We start from the raw sequence: 21,538 nt of genomic DNA on the forward strand, positions 1-21,538 counted from the left end.
TTCTCTTTCATTATGATCCATAGTTTGTTTCTGCAAACATTGTCAAATGCTTTTTCATAATCCACAAAAATCATGTATGTTGGTAGATTATGTTCTCTATGTTTCTCTATTATTTGATTTATGGAGAATATACAATCGGCACAAGATCTTCCTTTCCTAAATCCATTTTGACTTTCTGAAAGCATGTTTTCTATTATGATATTAAGTCGAGCTTTTAATATTGACGCATATATTTTATAGCATGTATTCAAAATGCTTATTCCTCTATAATTAGAGCAATTTTTCTTATCTCCTTTCTTATATATTGGACATATTTTCCCTACTCTCCATTCTTCTGGTATGTGTCCGTATTTCCAACATATGTTCATCAAATCTAATACTCTGTATTTCAGTGGTAATGAAGCATATTTTATTAATTCACTATTGATATTATCTGTTCCTGGGGATTTTTTATTTTTAAAATTGTTAAGGGCTAATAATAATTCATCAAAAGTAATAGGATCTACGTTTTCATCTATTTGTGTAAAAATTTCTTCTTCTGTTTCTTCCTTTTCTGTCCAAAGATCCTGATAATATTGTAGCCATGTTTCTTCTGGTATCAGATTTAGTTGTAGATTATCTCTTTCTTTCTTACATAGATGAGTTAAAATTTTATAAGCTTTATCCTGTCTGCCATGAATATCATATTCTATATCATTTATATATTTATCCCAGGAGTTTCTTTTTATTTTCCTAACTTCTCTACGGACAATTGCACATTTATGTTTATAGTCAATTAAATTGTCGTTGGTTTTTTGATTAAGATATTTTATGTATGCATCTTTCTTCATTTTGGTCAGGTTTGCCATATCCTCATTCCATATTTTTAGTCCTCTTCGTTTGTAATTTTTCTTCCTTGTTCCTAGCGCTTCTGTTGCTGCTCGTATTATTATTTCTTTTATTTCTGTCCATTCCTGATTTATATTATTGTTTATGGGCGACTTTGTTAAATATAGATTTAGTCGATTTTGATATAACTAGTCTCTTCCTTTGTCCTTATTCCAGAGGTCCGCAGAAGATGCTCCTTTTTCTATTAAAAGTTTTCTTGGCCATTGCTATCCTCCTTTTGACTTCCTGGTAGCAGCTCATGTTACTGCTTATAGTACACCACAAGTATTTGAAGCTGTTCACTTGCTCTACTGCCTCATTTAGTCATTTAGAATTCGCAAGTTTATCTACTGCATTTTTCTTCCTATGACCATACTCTTCGTCTTATCTGCATTTATCTTCATCCTATACTGCTCACAGCTGTCATTTAGCTCTTTTAGTATCATTTCCTCTTCTGTTAACAACGCCAAATCAGCAAATCTTATACACTTTATTCTTCTTCCTCCTACTATCATTTCTCCCTTTTCTGAAAACAGTTCTTTACTAAATCCTCCAAGTAGATATTGAACAGGGTAGGTGATGAAGGACATCCTTGACGTACTCATCTCCCAATTTCACTTCTTTCTGACATTTCTTCTCCTATCCTGACTTTGACTCGTTTCATATAAAGATTACTGAACAGTCTTCTCTTTTTCCAATCCACACCGATTTTCTTTAGGATCCCTATCAGTTTAATCCAATCCACTCTGTCAAAAGCTGTCATAGGTATATCGATGGCTAAGAAGCGATACCTCGTATCCACAAAAACGTTCATTTAGTTAAACTACACTATTGTTTAGATTAATTAACTACATTATCGTTATATGTATTCACAAAATTGGACAGTTAACTAATATTTTGTCCTCGAGTAGATCTTGCAAAGCAGAAAAATATATACACTTCCTTTTCTACATAGAAAAAAAAAACAATTTGTATAACAGTTGTTTGATTCAGCTGCAAATTTACAGACCTCTTAACCATCAATATGTAGGTAGGTCACTGCGGTGGGATTGAAATAACAGGCGAAACTCGTGCTACGAGGCTACGCTTGGACGTGGGTTCGAATCCCGTTTGTACTTATTACAAGGTGTTTCCTTCAATAGCAAGTCAAATGTCAGGTAATCCCATGGCGAAAATATCCAAATCGATTATTTGTAGCATCACACTACTTTCTCTGACGAGATGGCAAAGCTACATAAGCTTCCAAATATATTTCAGCATTGACGACACTCTTAAATGTCGATTTTTGTAAATAAAAATTCTTAAAAATGGCTAAAACACAAGGATAAAGACAAAGATAGAGAGGTAGATAGATAAGGCATATAGATAAACAGAGACAGACAGATATAGACATTTATATGCACATAGTGGAGAGAGTAGAATTTATAATGGACAACTGAAGTCATTCAATTATTTTTCTGATATGTAGGAGATTTTAAAAACAACTAGCAGTTATTTTGCCACCACGACGTGTTTTTCACCTATCAAACCAGAGGTTGGGTGTCCAATTACACTCAGTTGAAATATTTTATACATGAAAAATAAACTCTGTAAACTCTGGTTATTCTGCTTGGAAAGAGTCAATTTTTATAAATAAAAACTGTTACAAATGGCTACAACACAAGGACAAAGACAAAGATAGATAGAGAGGTAGATAGATAAGGCATATAGACAGACAGACAGATTTATACACATTTGTATGCACATAGTACACAGAGTAGAATTAAAAATGGGCGACTGAATTCTTTCAATGATTTTTCTGCTATGTATAGATTTAAATACAACTGGTAGTTATTTTTCCACAATGACGGTTTTTTCACCTATCAAACCAGAGGTTGGGTGTCCAAATTACACTCAGTTCAAATATTATATACATGAAGAAAAATAAACTCTGTAAACTCTGGTGATTCTGCTTGGAAAGAGTCAAACTCTCTTCTGAACTTGGGGATGTCATTTATAATTGCAACCAACATAAAAGAAAAGTGCCGTTTACACCACTTACGAGCAGGAGAATTTAAAAAAAAGAATTAAGATGTTACAAGCGAAAGTGTGCTTCAAACTGTTGGCTTTTCAAAGAGGTTACGCTGTCATTACGTAGACTCAACTTCCGTAATTATCTGCAGTTACACTGCAGCATGAAGTTTTAATGCATCCCTCAGTAATTCAACAGGATATACGTACATGTAACGCTTTAGAAGCAATTATACTGTTAATACGGGCGGAACTATATTTCATACGCACAAGACAACTTCAGGTACTCACTGTACAACTCTTACGTTACATCGGCACGAAGACTTCAACGTACTACACATAAAATCGATCTCTCGTTTTCAGTCCGCAAATAACTCGTATATAAATTACGACGAATTATGTAAACTTACATAGGAGTGAATTAACTGAAACCCGCCAACAATTACAGGCATTCCCACCTCCAACATGAGTGCTGAATTGTCTGCGGTTTCAACGTCAATTGCAAGCCACCCACACGTAAAGTAATAGCATGCGGATGACAGGTGGTTTCAAGTGCACATTTGCCACCTCTCATATCTGTAATCTCAAACAACCCCAAGCTGCTATTTGAGGAAACAGCGGTACAATGATACTGCACTCAAATTAAAACGCCTCTCAGTCCAGAACTTATTTTTAATACTCCGAAAACAAACTCATACACATTTCATGAGTTTATACAGAGTGATTTATATTGAATTGACACATTTCTTTCTTTCTTTATTTCAAAACGAATGATGCTAGCCACAATTTGTTATACCTCAAATGTAGAGTATCTTTTGGAGATTACTAACCTCTATTGCAAATGTTGAAAATTCTTTATTTATTCGGCTGGAAATTTTTTATTCTGTATATTTGTCATATTCTTTTAGAGATCCAGTTGTTTCCAATTTGTTTATCAATCCCAGTATTGTGTTTCTTTGGGGGGATTACGAACACCAAATTCTCTCTGGTATGCCCTTTGAGTAGCTGCAATTGAATTCCTAATCCAGTATTGCTTCACAAGGTAGAGCTTTTAATTTAATGTGTACTGCATTTTCAGTGACTAAAACAAAATGTCGAAAACAGCTGCCAACAATAAGGAATAAAGAATAAACATCTGCGCATCTCCTGACAGGGAATCAAAACTCCTGTTTAATTTGACGTTAAAAACTGGTCATTAAGTGAATTTGCAGCCGAATAAATAAAGAATTTTCAACATTTGCTATAGAGGTTAGTAATCTCCCAAAGATACTCTACATTTGAGGCATAACAAAGTGAGGCTAGCATCATTCGTTTTATATAAATCACTCTGTACAATGAGTTGTAACGATGCGCACATTGAGAATTCGAGGAGGGTCATCAATTTTCAAAGATGTACACATAATTACTAACGGAAAATTTCAACCCTAAGTTCGTCATGGTTATAACAAATTTTGTATGCAAGATCCTGATATTTTTACCTTCGTATTTCCAAGAAATATTAAGCGAAATTATGATAAAAATAAGCATCGAAATAGAGGTAAAATAACCACCACAAAATCACGTCCCTAAGCATAACAACCACAAACAGTAACAAATGGACAGAGTTATGCAACAACAGACCAACCAGCAAAATTACTTTTTAAAGATATTGAGATATTTAGTTATTAATTATAAACTCATAGTATAGGGTGCGGCAGTGGAATATGACGATTTTTATAGCCCTGTTGTGGGGCACTCAGGACGAATTAAAAGAAAACACATATACTGGAAGTAATCTAGTACAATGCAATTAATGTCTGATTACTTTTTAAAAGCTAAATTTCGTAAGTAACTTCCACGGCAACGAATACATTCCTGCAATCTGCTATGAAAGTCCTGCACAACTCTCCCCATCAAAACAGTTTTGTTTCAGCTGGCTAATGGTGCGAGGCTTATTGCGATACACCCTACTTTCGAAATAACCCAATAGGAAGTAATCTGCTGCATCCAGGTCAGGAGACCTTGGCGGCCAGCAATGTCTTCAAATCGTGAAATTATTCGTCCTGGAAACATGTTACGCAGAAACAGTTCATTGAACCATGAACAGTGTGCGGTGATTATTTTCTATGAGGTTATCTCAAAAGTAAGATATATCGCAACAAGCCTCGCACCATCATCTAGCTGAAACAAAACATAAGGAACGAAATTAGTGCCATCGAACCTGTTTTGTTGGGGCGAGTTATGCAGAACTTTCATAGCAGATTGCAGGAATGTATTCGTTGCCGTGGAGGCTACTTACGAAATGTAGTTTTTAAAAAGTAATCAGACATTAATAAATTGCATTGTACTAGATTACTTCCAGTATATGTTTTCTTTTAATTCGTCCTGAGTATTCCACAACAGGGCTATAAAAACCGTCATATCCCACTGCCTCACCCTATATAAAATGTTGTTCAAATTCAACTAACTCTGAGCATTGAAGAAAATAATTTCAATACCGAAGAGAGCATTATTTAACTATTAGAATAAATATGATGTAAATTTTGCGATAAACTTTGTGTTGGTCTGTTGTCGCAGAATACAAAATGGTGGGAAAGCATGTGAGCAACAACTAAAACCCAATGTTGAGAATGAAAAATTAAAAAACCATGTGTTCAGTTATTTTTTAAGATAATTTCAACTATTTGCCTGCACATGACACCGAAATATATTTCTCCCCCTCCCCCCCTCTCTCTCTAACAAAATCTCTAGTTGATATGATGTTGCATAACACCGTCCAAATACGAAAGATTTAGTTGAAGAGTTCATAATAGTGCATTATGCAACGAGCCTATAATGACAGTAATTAAGACGCAAGTATGGATATTTATGAAACGAGAGCAAGCGAGTTTCATAATATTCATACGAGCGTCTTAATTACCATTATAGGCAAGTTTCATACGACTTTTTATGCTCGACCATATTTCTAACTTGAAATTATTCAGATGTATACATTTTATTTGTATCTGACAAGATCGGAAGTGACCTTGTTCTAGGTCGTGAATTGTGAGATGTGCGCAGACGCGAAAGTATTGATTTTTTCCGAGGAATAATGTCATTGACCTTGATGTAATCCCGTTAAACTTGATTATTGAATTCGACATTGAAAAACGAGATGACAAATTGAATTTATTTGAATATTATTTACAATTAACGCTAATTATTATAGTAATAGAACATAACCTTCTGCGACAGTATTGGATTTCCAGCCTCCGTGACTTTTCGCTAATTCTCTTTCGATTGCATATCCGAGAATAATCGATACTTGCGGTTTTATAAAGGTACAAAGCTGACTTGTCATTGGCTGAACATCTGTAAGCTGTGTTGTCATAGGCTGAACACCTGTACTTTAATGACATGCATTAAAGGAATGCTACCAGGTGTATAATTACTACATTTCGGCATGGTCGAGCATAAAAATACTTTATTTTCCCTTCATTTTCTTTCATAAATACAAATTTTTTACTGAGAAGGCCAAAGTATCATGTTCGTATTTCTTCTTCATCTTACGGAAATCACCAAAACCGTCCTTCCAATACGAACGTGAGCAGAGTATTACGTGATATGAAGAAGGGGAGCACGTTCGACGTGGGGGAAGACCCATGACGCACTAATATCGACTCCGTCTTTTCACAAATTATTCATTATATAGCACGCATATTTCGCGGGAGGGGAATATCACAGCGTTAAAAAAACTCAACCAAGTACTTTATTATGTTTTAGCGTTTAAAAGGAAGTTTCTGTTTCTTCTATGAGTTGTTTTGAATAATCTCAGCTGCCGTCAAGGATTTGCCCAGGACTTTATTTCTCAGGGCAGTTTGAGGAAGGCCTTGAGTACGACACGCACAGGGGAAAATGTTTAAAAACAATGAACATGGAGGTCAAATTTGTGTATTTCCAGCACTACATCGGTGTGTTACAAACTTTTATCCCCTACAGCAAAACCCTTTCAAAGTTTGAAAAGACTGCAAAAACTATAATTCCTATGAATATCCATATGAAACAGTAAAATCTAATAGGCCTCTACTTCACACAACCCTTTCTTTGAGACGAAGTTATCAAATTATGTTGCACAAAATAGGCCTAGGCTTATTTCGCTTAACTATATGTTTTAATTCGTTCATTTTAGATGTTTTGTCATCTGCGATGGTTATCTAGCGCCTGAGTGAAATGCAGGTGATAATGCCAGCGAAAGGAGTCCAGGGTCCAGTGCCAAAAGTTACCCAGCACTTGCTCTTAATGAGTTGAGGGAAAACCCCGGAAAAAAATCCCAATCAGGTAACTTGTCTCAACCAAGATTTGAACCCGAGCTCGCTCATTTCACGATCAGCTATACTAACCATTACCCCACACCAGTGGACTTCAATTGTACCAGAAAAACGGTTAAAACGTTAGCTTTCCAGTATCAGACCGAAGTTCAAATCCCGGTGGAATTCGTGATAGAAAAACACGTGCTGTGTAAAGACATTTTTTGGGTAACGCCAGTCTTTCATTAATCTCCAACACCACTACCATCACAAACTTCTTATTTCGGCCATGTATAAAAAAACTGACAATCAAAACTTAAAAGGGAATTTTTAAAATCAGGTCGAAACTTCCTTTGAAAATTTGTACATGAGTAAATACTAAAAGGCAGAATTATCTACAAAAATTCTACGCTGTGTACCAGGGATACAGAGGCACGTAGCACGTGAGAAATGACGGATCACGGATAGAAGTGTAAAGCCTTGGTTTTTCTGAACTGACGCGTGCGAGTTGCGAGGTGCAAGGCCCGCCTCGCACAAATCCGGACTATTCGAGAGATAGTGAGTGGTTTCTATAACTGCAAGGTGAGAGGTCTGCGTACGTCGCAGTTATAGAAACCACTCACTATCTTTTGTCTAGTTCGGATTTGAGCGAGTCGGGCGTCGCACCTCGCAACTCGCATGTGTTGGTTAAGAAAAACCAAGGCTTTAAAGTACTACTTGTGTTGAATAAGGCTATTGATATGCAATTATTTATACCCCAGTTTTGGAAGCTGTCATGTCTTATCTTCAAAATGACAGCTATTTTTCTCTCTTTACAGCATCTACCAGCATACAACGTTTCAAGGGGAGTTTCGATCTGATAATTTTGGAAAGTTCTCTTGTGAGGTCGGAAGAGGCATGTGGACTAAGTTCTGTCTAGAAGAAAAAGGATAGGCCTATATAGCCTACTCCATACGCCAGGAGTGAAAATATGGCATAAAAATGAGACTGGAAAACAAGTTTAAACTTAACTCACTGTACAACTTCACTGAACATGCGGCGTTCGTTCGGGATACTTAAACGCGGCTTCAGATGCTTGTGGCTTCACACGGTATATAGGTTGTAAAACAAGCCCCTATTATCATGACTTGGCGCAAGTAAGGCAAGTTAATATAAACTTTATATAAAAACAAGCATCTCGAATGGATCTGAGATACACAAGCCTCGTTTCCTGTTTTATAACACAAACAACTATATACTGTAAGGACCATGAAATATTGTCCTTCTGAGAGAAGCTATTTTTCATGAGGCTGGCATGCCGTTATTTACCGTTTATGACAAAAACAGCTTTAAAAGAGACAGAAGTGTTTTCAAAGGATGGAATCACAGATGATGGCAAGACTTGAATACCAAATAACACGAAGGTAATTCCAGTGCTACAATGGAGCAGAGTGGCGCGTGCACCATTGCCATGATTCATTCCTGTCTTCTGTTTTGGTCAACAAGGCGACTGGAATAGCAAGGGGCATCACGATCTTGCCATGATACGAAGGTAGTCGCTACAACAATATGAAATCCAACTGCTCGCTTACTTTCTCATTTAGCCTACGCTTTAAGTGTTATGCACAAATTCAATCCATTCGCTACGCTGGGAACGACATTGCTATCATTCAGAAGAGATTTATAAATCAAATCCTCTGCATTAAAAAAAGTTCCTCGTTTTCTGGACTGCATACAAGAGACATGTATAGTCCCAAAAGTAAGACTTTAAATTTGACTTTACTTATAAACTGTACGGTTTGACTAGACTTGTATAATTAATTCTGAAAAAATTCTTATAAAATAGCTTCTATAAAAATTTCTGACAATTTCATATTCACAAAAATCGGCATATAAAAGTAATATAACACGTTAGAGGTTTATAATTAATGAGATTCTAGGCATAAAACTTTTTCAGATTCAACAATGCAGTCGTTCATACTTTTGTAATAGTTTGCTTCTATAAAAATTCACATATGCAAAACAAAGTAGTTTACAACTAGTGAAAGCTAATCTTTCAAGAACGAGGAATTCTTTGCCATACCTATGTGAAGTTACCTGGCCGGAGAGGGTTGAAATCGCAACAAAAATTAGAAGTAGAGCCTATCATATATGTCAATAGAAAATAAAAACCTCGTAATATTTAAAGAAGACTACAGTATTCCACGAATGGAATAATAAACAAATAATTAATAAAGTACAGATAGCCCACTAATGTTGGTTATATTATTTAATTTACTTACTTCATATTGTAAAGAAATACTTATCGATAAATACTACTAGCGCCATCTAATATTAACGATTGTAACTCACATGAAATGATAGAAGAAAAAAAAAAAGAAATAACAAATAGTATTTTTTATTATAAACATGATATTTCTGCAGTGCTCGGGAAAAGTGGGACAAGTCCAAAAATGTTAATTTTACAGAAGAAGGAAAAAAACTGTCTTCACATTGGTTTATGTCGATTTGATTTTCTTCTGTATGAATTATTGTAATGGGAGAAATATTTATGTCTCTTTTCCCAAGCGAGCAGATGTTCCGTAAGTTGTCAATAAATTAATAAAAAAATGTTTGTGGAAACTGACTTATGCCACTTTTCCCAAGCATTGCAGATTTTAAAAAATGGAAATTTAATATAAGGTACGAGGCGTGTTCTTAAAGTAAGTTCCAAAAGGGTGTAGTAAGTAAACGGGAAGATATTTACAAACCATTTTTGTTGCATTGTATTCCCCACACTTCAATTACTTCTCAACAGAATCTCCACCATTATTGAGGCATTTATCGAGTTGTGGCACAAGTCTTTCTATCCCCTCATTGTAGAATTCGCCCGCCTGCGATGCGAACCACTCCCGCATTGCTGTTTTCACTTCTCCGTCGCCATCAAAACGTTGAACACCGAGGAACTTCTTGAGGTGCAGGAAGAGATGAAAGGCACTCGGATCCAAATCCGGGCTGTAGGGGGGATGGTCAATTTGTTCCCAGCCAAATTTCGAGATGAGATTTTGGGTGTCACGAGCTGTGTGTGGCCGAGCGTTGTCATGAAGCAACACAACTCCGTCGGTCAGCATCCCACGTCTCTTGTTCTGAATTGCGCGACGGAGCTTCTTCAAGGTCTGACAATAGGTTTCTCTAGTAGGCCGAATGGTTTCACCCCGAGGCAAATGCTGGGTAACTTTCCGTGCTGGACCCCGGACTCATTTCACCGGCATTATCACTTTTACCTCATTCAGACGCTAAATAACCTGAGATATTGATACAACGTCGTAAAATAACCTACTTAAATAATAAAAAAAAACAAAGTGGAAGTAATATAACTGTGTAGATATTTACAGCTTATTCCCCGGATAGGATACAACAAAAAATTCTAATATCGTTTTAGTCCCAAATGAATACCTTTCTCAAAAAAAAATAATAATAATAACACTGTTTTGCTCGATAAGTAGGCCTACTATTCATACGATTCTGAATTTTACATTACAGAAACTGATATGGTATTATTTATCCTTTTGCAGTTTTTCAATAGAAATGATTTTTTTTTTTTGCATATTGAATAAAGAAAATTAATGCGTATCGTTATTTCCTGTCATTAGGAAGTCTAGCCACCTTACTGCGGTGACTAAGGAATAGAACGCTGCTATTCAGACCGAGTGCGTGTGTGTTTTAGTACAGGGACATCATTTTATTTTTACTAACATTTCTAATATTAACCTGGCTATACTTTGTTGAGAACCGAAAACACAGTAGCTACTCCCTTCCACGACTGGAGTTCGATGATACTGGCGTAATATACAAACAAATCACTTTACTATGTATAGGAGGGAAGAAAAGTAGTTCATCCATTTACGTAAACTAGGAAATATCACGCTTTTGAGTTTGATAATTTCCGTTAGGTTTTTGTTTAATCAAAATACAGTACAGTATTAACAATAAGTGTTTTTACTCACGAACTGAGCTGTCCATGTGGACGTATTTCTTATGTAGTGTATAGTAATTTTCTATCATACTGGTTGAGTGGAAGAGAAGGCCGAATGGCCTTAACTCTGTCAGTTAAAATAAACCGTTATTATTATTCGCGTAGGCTTCTGCGGCTGGTGTACATGGTGTGTGGATAAGCTTCAGGGCTTCTACAGCACATTAGCGTACACTATATAGAATGAAATTAAATTGAAAAATAATCATAATATGGATATTTAAACACATTTTTTAAAATGGTGGCCGTTCATTTCGATACAGGCTTCAGTTCTAATGTGCATATTATCGCACTATAGACTATTGTACCTAATTTCAATTACCAGTTTCGTCCTTCGTAACTAGTAACTCATGTTGAAATAATTCTGTACCTACTCTATAAAAGAGTACCTTACGTACTGTAAATTCAATCTTCACTTCTGTCCGATCCGAAAAGATAAAATTACTCAGACATGCTATCTACTGTCCGTCTAAGTGGTTATGTCGCAGGGTCGTAGAAAGGGGGGGGGGAATCACGTGACAGTTAATTACTTAACTAGGCCCTTTTATTTAAGTTATTTTAAGCAGTTGTGTGGGTATAATATTACGTAGACTTCCAATTCCTAACAGAAATTAATGTTCTTAGAAAAGAGCTAAGACAGCCCAGCCACTAGCCTTTACAGAAAGGCGAATAGAAGCAGGTGGAGGAAACCGGGATACGACGTAGGCAAATGAACGACAGTACCTATGCGAGAATGATTCAATATTGAAAGCCCTTTCGTCACTGGAAAACGTGAACATATTTTTGGAACGTACTGTTTACTATGACCGTAAGGCTACTATGACTGTATATGTGGTCTTGGTTCTGTGTTGAGGGCGGTTGGAAGATTACTAGTAGAGGGGGGTGGGAGTGAAGTACATTCAAAAACTCAGGTACAATAAAAATTGAAGTAAAAATAAAATGATGTCCCTGTATATCGTCGTTGTTCCTGCAATAGCTCCTATGTGACATATTTATCGATTTTCAGATTTTTGCTGTATTAAATAATTTAAATTGTGATACAGCAAATAATAAAATCTCCTATACGTAATCACATTTCTTTGCTTCGAAAATGTAAGAATTAACAGTCTCCTATGTACGGCTGCCATAGGATGAATAAATGTGTTTTTTATTCCTACTGAAAAATTTTATATTTTGCACATAGGAGTTATTGCAGGAACAACGACGATATGTGCTGGCGATATGTTGTTGCCAAACTACGCAGACTTTTAGCCTAAATTTCTAATTAACCATGCACCTAATTACAAATCACATAATAGTTTTTTTTATTCATTTTAATGTATTCTACTTCCCCCTCGAATTTGCTCAGAATATCACTTCCACCCTGTATAGTATAGATGAGAAGATTGTAAAATATGATTTATTTTTTTATACATGGAAGTGGCAGGAACTTCTACACCGAACGCCTACTACCAGATTATCAAACCAAATATTTGCTAATAATTCAAAAGAGGAAAGATCTTTATGGAGACCAAGAAAAAGATGGCTGAACAACAAATGAAGACGGAACAGATCAACGACCCAATCGACAATCAAAATAAAATAGTATGACTCATGACTGATACATGAGGCAGTTTTGATCGACAGTTCAGAGGAATTTACTACGACATTTATGAGTTTACAGACCTTGCACATTTATGAGGCTGGTCCCACCGCTTGTACGCTGATTTGCAAATCGATCTCAAGTACAACCTTTCTCTTTGCTTTATACCGTAAATATCACACATCAACACAACCATAAGCAAGAATTCTCTACAGATTCTACACTTTAAACATTACAATGACTGCACTCAAAGAAAACGGAAATAAAATGAAGTGCAATCAATGTATTTAGCACAAAAGAAAATGTTATTCGCTCAATAAATCTGAATTTACAATCTAATATATGATTTCTACTTACAGTAAGAAAACATGTTCACCGTTGTATGCCGCCAGTATGGACACTGAAAGACCCTGTTACGAAGCCGTTTGCTACATCCAGCTTAATTGTCCATCAAATGTTTAACAATGTAGCCTACGTTGTTTATGTGCTTTCTAATTATTTATGTAATATGCGACAATAATGATTAAGATAATGACATTATCACCACTGGGTTTCAAGAGAGACTGATATCCACTCGCCACTCTGCAAATGACGGTCCTTCTAGCACCTACGCAACTAGCATAGAAGGTCAAACGTATGTAACAACAGACGACGGCACACAAACAATAATATAAGCATATTTAGGTTAGGTACGATGTCCTTAAATGTTCACAATGTGCTCTTGATATATCGGTTGTTCAATATTTCTTTTAGATATCTTGGCAGGTAAGAAGCATATAAGGACGCGATGTCCGTCTTTTCTTCCCAAATGTTTAATTTTTCATAAATAACTATTATAATAATATTATTAATCTGCCCCCCCCCCTCATTGAGGGTAGCCCTTACGGACTCAGTATATCCTCAAAAAAATTATTATACATATGTAAACATAGATATTCAATTTTAAAGAAGGGAAACAAAGAAAAGGGCGTGAAAAATTACAACTGTTATTAATGTGGCACCATGTGATTAATTAGGATTTGGCAGGATTTTTTTAAACACAATTATCACAATGTCATCCCTCAGAGATGTTGGCAGAGCAAACTGCCGTCGAAATTCTTCGAAAAAAGCTGGCATAGTCCTTCGAGCACCTATGAGCAAGCCGAATACCTCAACGTGAATTAAGGCATATTTCAGCTTGAAATAGTTGACTGTAAGCTCATAGATCGACTTCTTCTCAAGATGGACCTCGGCTGACTGATGACATTCTACTTCAAAACGTATCGTGGGGTCCACAATGATGCCCTGTTTAGTGTCAGCATTGTACGCTAAAATATCTACTCGTCTCGTTGACCCATTTTCAGCTAGACAGGAAATTTCTTCTTCTACTATCCAGCCCTTATTTCTTAATGCGGCAGCATAACAATGAACACATTTAGTAACCCAGGAATATGTTACTATTCAGTCAAATCTTGTTAAATTTAATTATATTATTTTAAAAAGACGTTTGAGCTGTTATTTATTTCCATATTTTAATACTGCTTTTGAAAATACTGAATAATCGAATTTTTGTTTGGACTGATGTTTGTTTCCAGAAGCACTGTTTCGTAACTCCATTTTCTGATAAGCTTCTAGTTTTCTGCCCGTATTCTTAAAACCACAAATGGTAATTCCAACGACAACGGTATGAAAATAATGACTGTTAAGACGATGATGATGATGATGATGATGATAATAATAATAATTTTCATTTATATACAGATTTCTAATGTTTACACATCTTTCTATGCCTAAAGTCTTAAAGTCTTATTCTTGTTCTCCATTCTTCTGTGTCCATCCAATCCATGTCGTCTCATCCCTGTTCTGATCTCTTATAACCATGAATTTCGAGGTCTCCTCTTCCTTCTTCTCCCAGGCGGACACCATTCCAACACCATTTTAGTTAACCTTTCTTCCGGCATTCTTCTCGCACGCCCATACCAGGACAACTGCTTGTACCTCACATAATCCAAAACAAAGTACTGATTGTTCATTTTATCTCGTACAACTGTATTTCTAATTTTTTCTAATTTCGAATGTCTCGCTGATCTTCTTAAAAAATTCATTTCCACTGTCATGAGTTTTGATGTTAACTTTTTATCAAATTTTCATGTTTCAGCACCATATGTAACAGGACGTTTGAGTATTGAATTATATATTTGCAATTTATTTTCCCTTGTTATATGTCTGTCCCACAGAATATCACTCAACATTGCTGGAGCTGTTCTGCATTTAGTAATTCTGTTCCTAATATTAACTTCTTATCTATCTTCTTTATCTATTCCAACTCCCAAATATTCAAATTCTAAACAGCCTTTAATACAACCTTTCTGACCTTTCAATATTAAATCCTTAGTTTTTATTCCACATTCCATATTAAATGTTTTTTTCTAGATTTACTTTCAAACCCTATTTATAGTATTCTTCTAACAATTTTCGAAATATAATTTCCATGCAGTAGCAGCAGCAGCAGCAGTAGTAGTAAGGCCTCGGATTTCTATGACGTCATAATTTAATAATTGACAGGATGAGGGTTTTTATATTTTTTTTGTCAATATAGGAATGATCGTATACCACACTATCCTTTTCTTCTCGGTTTAAAATAATGGATCTAGGCGTCATCAGCTGCAGTGTTGCCAAATGAAGTGTACGGAAAGTAGCCAAACAGTAGTTCAGATAGTTTTTTTTTTTTTTTGAGTGTGCAAATATGTCAAAATTGTTTACATGTATATTGTTAACTTCTAATAAAAATTAGCAGTTGTTGTAGTAGTAGTAGTAGTAGTAGTAGTAGTAGTAGTAGTAGTAATAATAATAATAATAATAATAATAATAATAATAATAATAATGTTTCTCTGGGGACATAAACATATTTTAGTTAGTGTTGGCATGGTGATTGCATTTTGATATTGACATTCGCCTTACAGTTGGGAAAAACCTCTGAAAAAACCCAACCAGGTTATTAGCCCAAGCGGGAATCTAACCCATGCCCGAGCTCAACTTCTGATCAGCAGGTAAGCGACTCAGCCGACCGAGCTACGCCGGTGGCTCAGTTTGATTGTTAATTGAATATTATTGAAATTGTAATTTTATAGCAAAACTAAACTTTTTACGCAAAGTTGGCCTATATTCTCCACAGATAAGTTGGAAAATACAATAAAATGACAATACTTCTACACAAATATTGCAAATGATGTGTTTATTTCAGCGTATAGCAAATGAATAAGCAAGGCTGGCTCATAAGAGTGACGTCCATGCGGAATGTTTTCTGAATCGGATTACCTTCGTACATGACGGCAAGTAGAGCTTAAAGACTATGAACTACACGCTCAATCATCCAGACTTTTGGACCGTAAAACGTATGAAAATGGTGGAGAAGCAGACATTAATTTAATTAAATTCAGACATTACTCTGAATTCGATATACATATTTACTCAATAAATCATTTACAATTCAAGTTAGCAGCAGACTAGAAGAGTCGATGTTTACAATAGCAATTACAATTCAAAATATCAAGGACGGATAGAAAAGCAACAATCCAAATGCGAAAATGTATTCTCCTCCATGGCCAACGTCTGATTCACACAGCCTCTCCGGGCATTTTAAAATTATTAGCTCCAAAATAAACATGTGGTACTCAGAATCAAAAGCCAGAGGCATAATCCTCTGGTGGCAATCCGCTGGCCATAATCCTGAAGCACAAGGCTTTAAACGCGAGCTCTCGGCTATGAACAGATCACTACTGCTTTGAACGTCGTAATCCGTGTCTCGTACCCGCTGGGGAACTGGGAGTGGAGCCCTGAGGCTTCAGCCGGAGATGTTTGTGGTTCTAGGTATAGGCTACATCCCACCTTGAACCATAAAACACAACGTGTACAGCCGTCACCACTCCTCTCATGCAAGTAAAATGTTACATGACGATCCATATATTTATGAGCCGTGCTTGTTAAGATAACTATTTTATCACTGTTAAGAAACGAGTAACTACACACAGGGCCAATGTGTTTAGTAATCATTGATTACTCTTATTATCACCACCTTCTACATTTTAGATTATTACTACCGCTGTTAGCACGATTATTATTATTCGTCATCAGGGACTTTTTTTTTAAGTTTTCCCAAACTGTACGAAAAATTTCAGGTAATCCCATGGCGAGTCTTGAACTCATCAAAATACCATCTCGCTATCATCAATTTCGATGTCAAAGAACCGTGCAAATGATACAGCGAGTAAAAGTTAAGTGCTACATGAATTAATCCCAACTTATTGCAAAGTTAATCGCTTACGAAACAGAACAACTGTATAAGATCATAAAATATACATTAAGTTAAAATCAATCAAACAGTAAAGTTTCATTTAGGACAATAATTTTGAATTACTTAAAAAAACCTATCATTCAATTTCGAAAAACTTTAGAACAAATCATAAAAACAATAGATTATATTAGCCACCGGCGTAGCTCAGTCGGCTAAGGCGCTTACCTGCCGATCCGGAGATGTGCTCGGGCGCGGGTTCGACTCCCGCTTGGGCTGATTACCTGGTTGGGTTTTTCCGAGGTTTTCCCTAATCGTAAGGCAAATGTCAGGTAATCTATGGCGAATCCTCGGCCTCATCTCGCCAAATACCATCTCGCTATCACCACCAATCCCATCGACGCTAAATAATCTTGTAGTTGATACAACGTCGTTAAAGAACCCAATAAAAAATTATACTCGTATTTTAACCGAAAAAGAAAAATGTTTAATACAAACGAACCTTCAACCACCTAACGTGAAATCATTATCCAAAATCCGTAAACAGAATGTCCTCATTTGACCAATAGTAAATTTTCGTACAATATACAACAACACCGTTTTTGCAAAAATATCTGACAACAAAATTTAAGCACAACAAAAATTACAGTACAAAAAAACAATATTCAATTAATAGAGGTGTTGAATAGTACTTATTTATGATAACAGTAAAATTGCCTCGTGTGATGTGACTAATATGTAAACAAATATTCCGGTACATGAAATAATACAATTCATTTATGTTTTAATATTGTTTCATTGATTTTAACTTAATGTATATTTTATGATTCAATGAAAAACATTGTTGCATTTAATGACTAATAAAAACAACTATGTCATAACTGTATAAAAATTTTCTTTTGTTCTTTTTGTTACACGCTTCAAAAGAATCGAAACTTACTATTAAGACACACAAACAGGGCATATTAGCGAGAATATACAATAGTTACTTCAGAAAATGTTTAGGTTAAACTACAACGATTTAACTCATAATTATACATTTATGGCCGAGTGCACCAATTTCGGTTAGCAACTTTTAAGTAATAGATATTAATTAATCACCTATTATGTTGTTTTTCTGTAGCACCAAGCTCGGTTACGAGTTAAACCACGCTAACCATGAGAATTTACTAGCCAGTCGATCGCAAGCGGTCAAGTAGCTAACCATGGCTGTGAATCCAAATTGAGTATGATAGAGAGTTTTTGCAATAACGTATTTTTTGATACGTTGTACTCTAATGTCACGTGACAGAATAACGGTATGTAATACGAGAGAGTTTTTGTCCACTTATGAGTGATTGGATACGGTAAAAACAAAAAAAAAATTAACTGCGTCAGATCATAGCATTAGGAGACATGGACGGTGATTTATTAGAGGATATGACATTAGATATTGCTGACAGAAAAAGGATCATTCAGGAAGGAGGCTTGACTAAGCTTAAATTTGATTTAAATCAATTAAGTGATGAAGAATGTGGACAGATAGTATTTGAGGTTATGATTACACGAACTCTAACTTACGTCAATGCTTATAGTCAGCGTTGCCAATTTAGCGACTTTAATTCTTTTTCGGAGACAATTTCTTTTAACTTTTCTATTGTTTAAATAGGGATTTAGCGATTTTCAGGATCCTCTCGCGAAAAAAAATATATATATATAAATAAAAAATAAAACTTTATCCATTGATAATGAGGAATCTAGCGATTTTTGAACTATGGTTTGGCGGCTTTCCGTACACTTCCTCTTTAAACATTAACAGCCTGTTTTCACATTATTGTAGGTTCTTTCTGTACTTAACACCTGTGAAATAAGCAGATACAAATAATAGGATAGAAAAAATTTGCTACATCACGTATAAAGCTCAGGAGAAAACTGTACGTATTTTTAATTAATTTACCCGGCGTACCGAAAAATTAAAGCGACTTTTCCTTCCGGCAATCTTCTTTTTGTTTCATTGTCACGCCATCAGTTTGTTTATTTTTTAATACCTCTCTACAGTGTTTCTCAATAAGATCGAGTAAAAATGAATTACCGTATGCGCTGAAATTTGGTGCTGTCTCTCTTTTCATTTCTTTTCATTCCAAAATTACTTATTTAAAGGAATTATAAATAGAAAAAAGGCCTACGTTTATATGTACACGAATAAATACAAATTGCAACTATTTATACAATATTTCATAATACCGCTTCGAAAATCAACTAGTGACTGCCTGCTGAATACTATGATGAATTGCTCCAAAGATGACTAATGGCGAAATACACGCGGCAACTAACCGCGGCTTCGTACCCAAGAGAAGTTTAATGGTGCATCGGTTTATATTCTTATTAGTTAACTATGGATATCTAACCACGCATTCCAACCGAGAACGGTGCGCTCGGTCATTTAGAGTCAAATTTATTCAATGTACGCGTATATAACAGGAACTCGCTTAATTCGTAAAAAAAAATCCCAGTATAGCCTAGACCAGGGCTGGGCACCAAGAGCGAATTCTACTCTCTGACGGGGAGCCATATGACTTCTCTTCAACCCCTCCTTTTCCCGCCGAACACCGCGCAGCGTTGATGTTGTTACGGATGAATATTAAGCGTCCCCGTTTAGAGTTTGGATTCGCTCCCGGTGCCCAGTTCTGTCCTAGGCCTATAATTTGTATATCAAGATATTCAATATTGAAGACTTAGTGCAATTTTGCTAATGAAATTCACGGGAAATTTCTACTAGCTGTAAAATTTACAAAAATTATAACTAGGTACATTTTTCGCGAATGAATACATTATATTTTGTTTTTGCAAACATTTGTAAGTTGGACATATATAGAATTTCGATGGTCGTCAAAAGTTCCATTTGGAAAAACGTATTTAAATATGAGCAAATTAAAGTAGATCTACAGTAGGCTATATTAAAACAGTAATATTTGGACAGTTGAAAGGACTTCCTGACTAACTTGCTTTGCTACTTCAATTCTTCTTCTTCTTTTTCTACGTCTTTAAGTAATAAAGTTGGCAATATCGAACGCCCCTATGTACAGTACATATTTATATATACACATATAAATAGGAACTCGCTTAATTTTTAAATAAAATCCCTGCACATGATGAGTGTATAAAATGTTCAATATTGGACGCCCAGTGCAATTTTCCTACTGAAATTCATAGGAAAAATCTACAGCTGTAATTATTCTGGCAAACTGTTTCAATAGAAAATAGATAATAATATACAGTTCATATACTCTTAACAATTTGGCTTAATTGTTCAAATTTTAGTGTTGTGAGTTGTTTCATTTTGAGTACCGATATGTCAAGACCACCGCCGTCTGAAGGAAGGTCGGGATGGCCAAGGGCTGAAATACGTGAGATAAGTGGCATGAGATCAGAAAATGGAAATATTACATTTTCTGGCTGTGCCTCAGGAGTTCAGTTTTCTCTGCAGAGCAAGGAAACAGAACATAAAAGCGAAATATTGAATTTTACTCACAATTTTCGAAGCAGGCCTACTAAAATCTGGATGTAGGAAATAAATAAGTGTGATGTTTTAGAATTTAATGCATTTTTGACGGTATGTTGCCGTCACATGCTATTAGTAAGATGCATTATTCAAAGAATGCATTTGAGTGAGAATCGAACCCACGCCCGAGCGCAGCTCCGGATCAGTAGGCTTACGCCTGAACTACGTCGTTTGATAATTATGTTTACTGCACATTTTCAATTGGAGTATTTTGTAAGCTTCACCGAAATAAGGAAATTATCTTGAAATTTACACAAGCTGTTTCAAGTGCTATCCTTTAGTTGATACGCTCGGCCGCTGAAGCGATGAACGATTTCATAGTGTTCTGCAGCAGTCGGAGTGAGTTACTTTCTGGCATCAATTATGGTTTCATACACTATCTTCACATGACCCCATAGAGAGAAATCCAGTAGTGAAGTCTGGCGACCGTGGTGACTATTCCCGTGTAAACTGTAGAATGAAATTCAACGTGATCTCGGTTCTCAGCGTTCATTATCGGCTTGCTGTCGCGACATAACTAAGTGTAGCATCTGAAACCGCAAGATGGTCCAATTTATTTTAATTTATGCTCGACCATGCCGAAATGTAGTAATTATACACCTGGTAGCAGTCCTTTAATGCATGTCATTAAAGTACACCTATCAGTGGCGTATACTGGTTAAAGGGTTTGGGCTACCGCTGACCCTATTATTACACAAAATATATCTAACAATTACTTTAATTTTAATTACTATGGTAAAACTAATAATACAAAATTATTACATTATGTTATATTATAAACTTTTTCTTTTGTAATTTCCTTGGGCAACCGCCGGTAGCCTGCAAAATACGCCCCTGACACCTATTCATTAAAGTTCAGGTTTTCGATTATTCTCGGATATGCAATCGAAAGACACGAGGGAAACGTCACGTACTGTCGCAGAAGGTTATGTTCTGTTACTATAATAATTAGCGTTAATTGTAAATAATATTCAAATAAATTCAATTTGTCATCTCGTTATTCAATTCTAAA

The 21,538-nt window shown here is 35.6% G+C and overlaps 1 protein-coding gene across 2 annotated transcripts in view; it reads right to left on the minus strand.

Annotated features, from left to right (window-relative positions):
• Positions 1 to 21,538, minus strand: part of brat (brain tumor) — a 718,927-nt gene that overhangs the window by 449,592 nt on the left and 247,797 nt on the right. The gene's annotated exons all lie outside the window — the stretch shown is intronic.

The sequence above is a fragment of the Periplaneta americana genome, chromosome 4, assembly GCF_040183065.1.
Source record: "Periplaneta americana isolate PAMFEO1 chromosome 4, P.americana_PAMFEO1_priV1, whole genome shotgun sequence".
Classification (NCBI taxonomy): Eukaryota; Metazoa; Arthropoda; class Insecta; order Blattodea; family Blattidae; genus Periplaneta; species Periplaneta americana.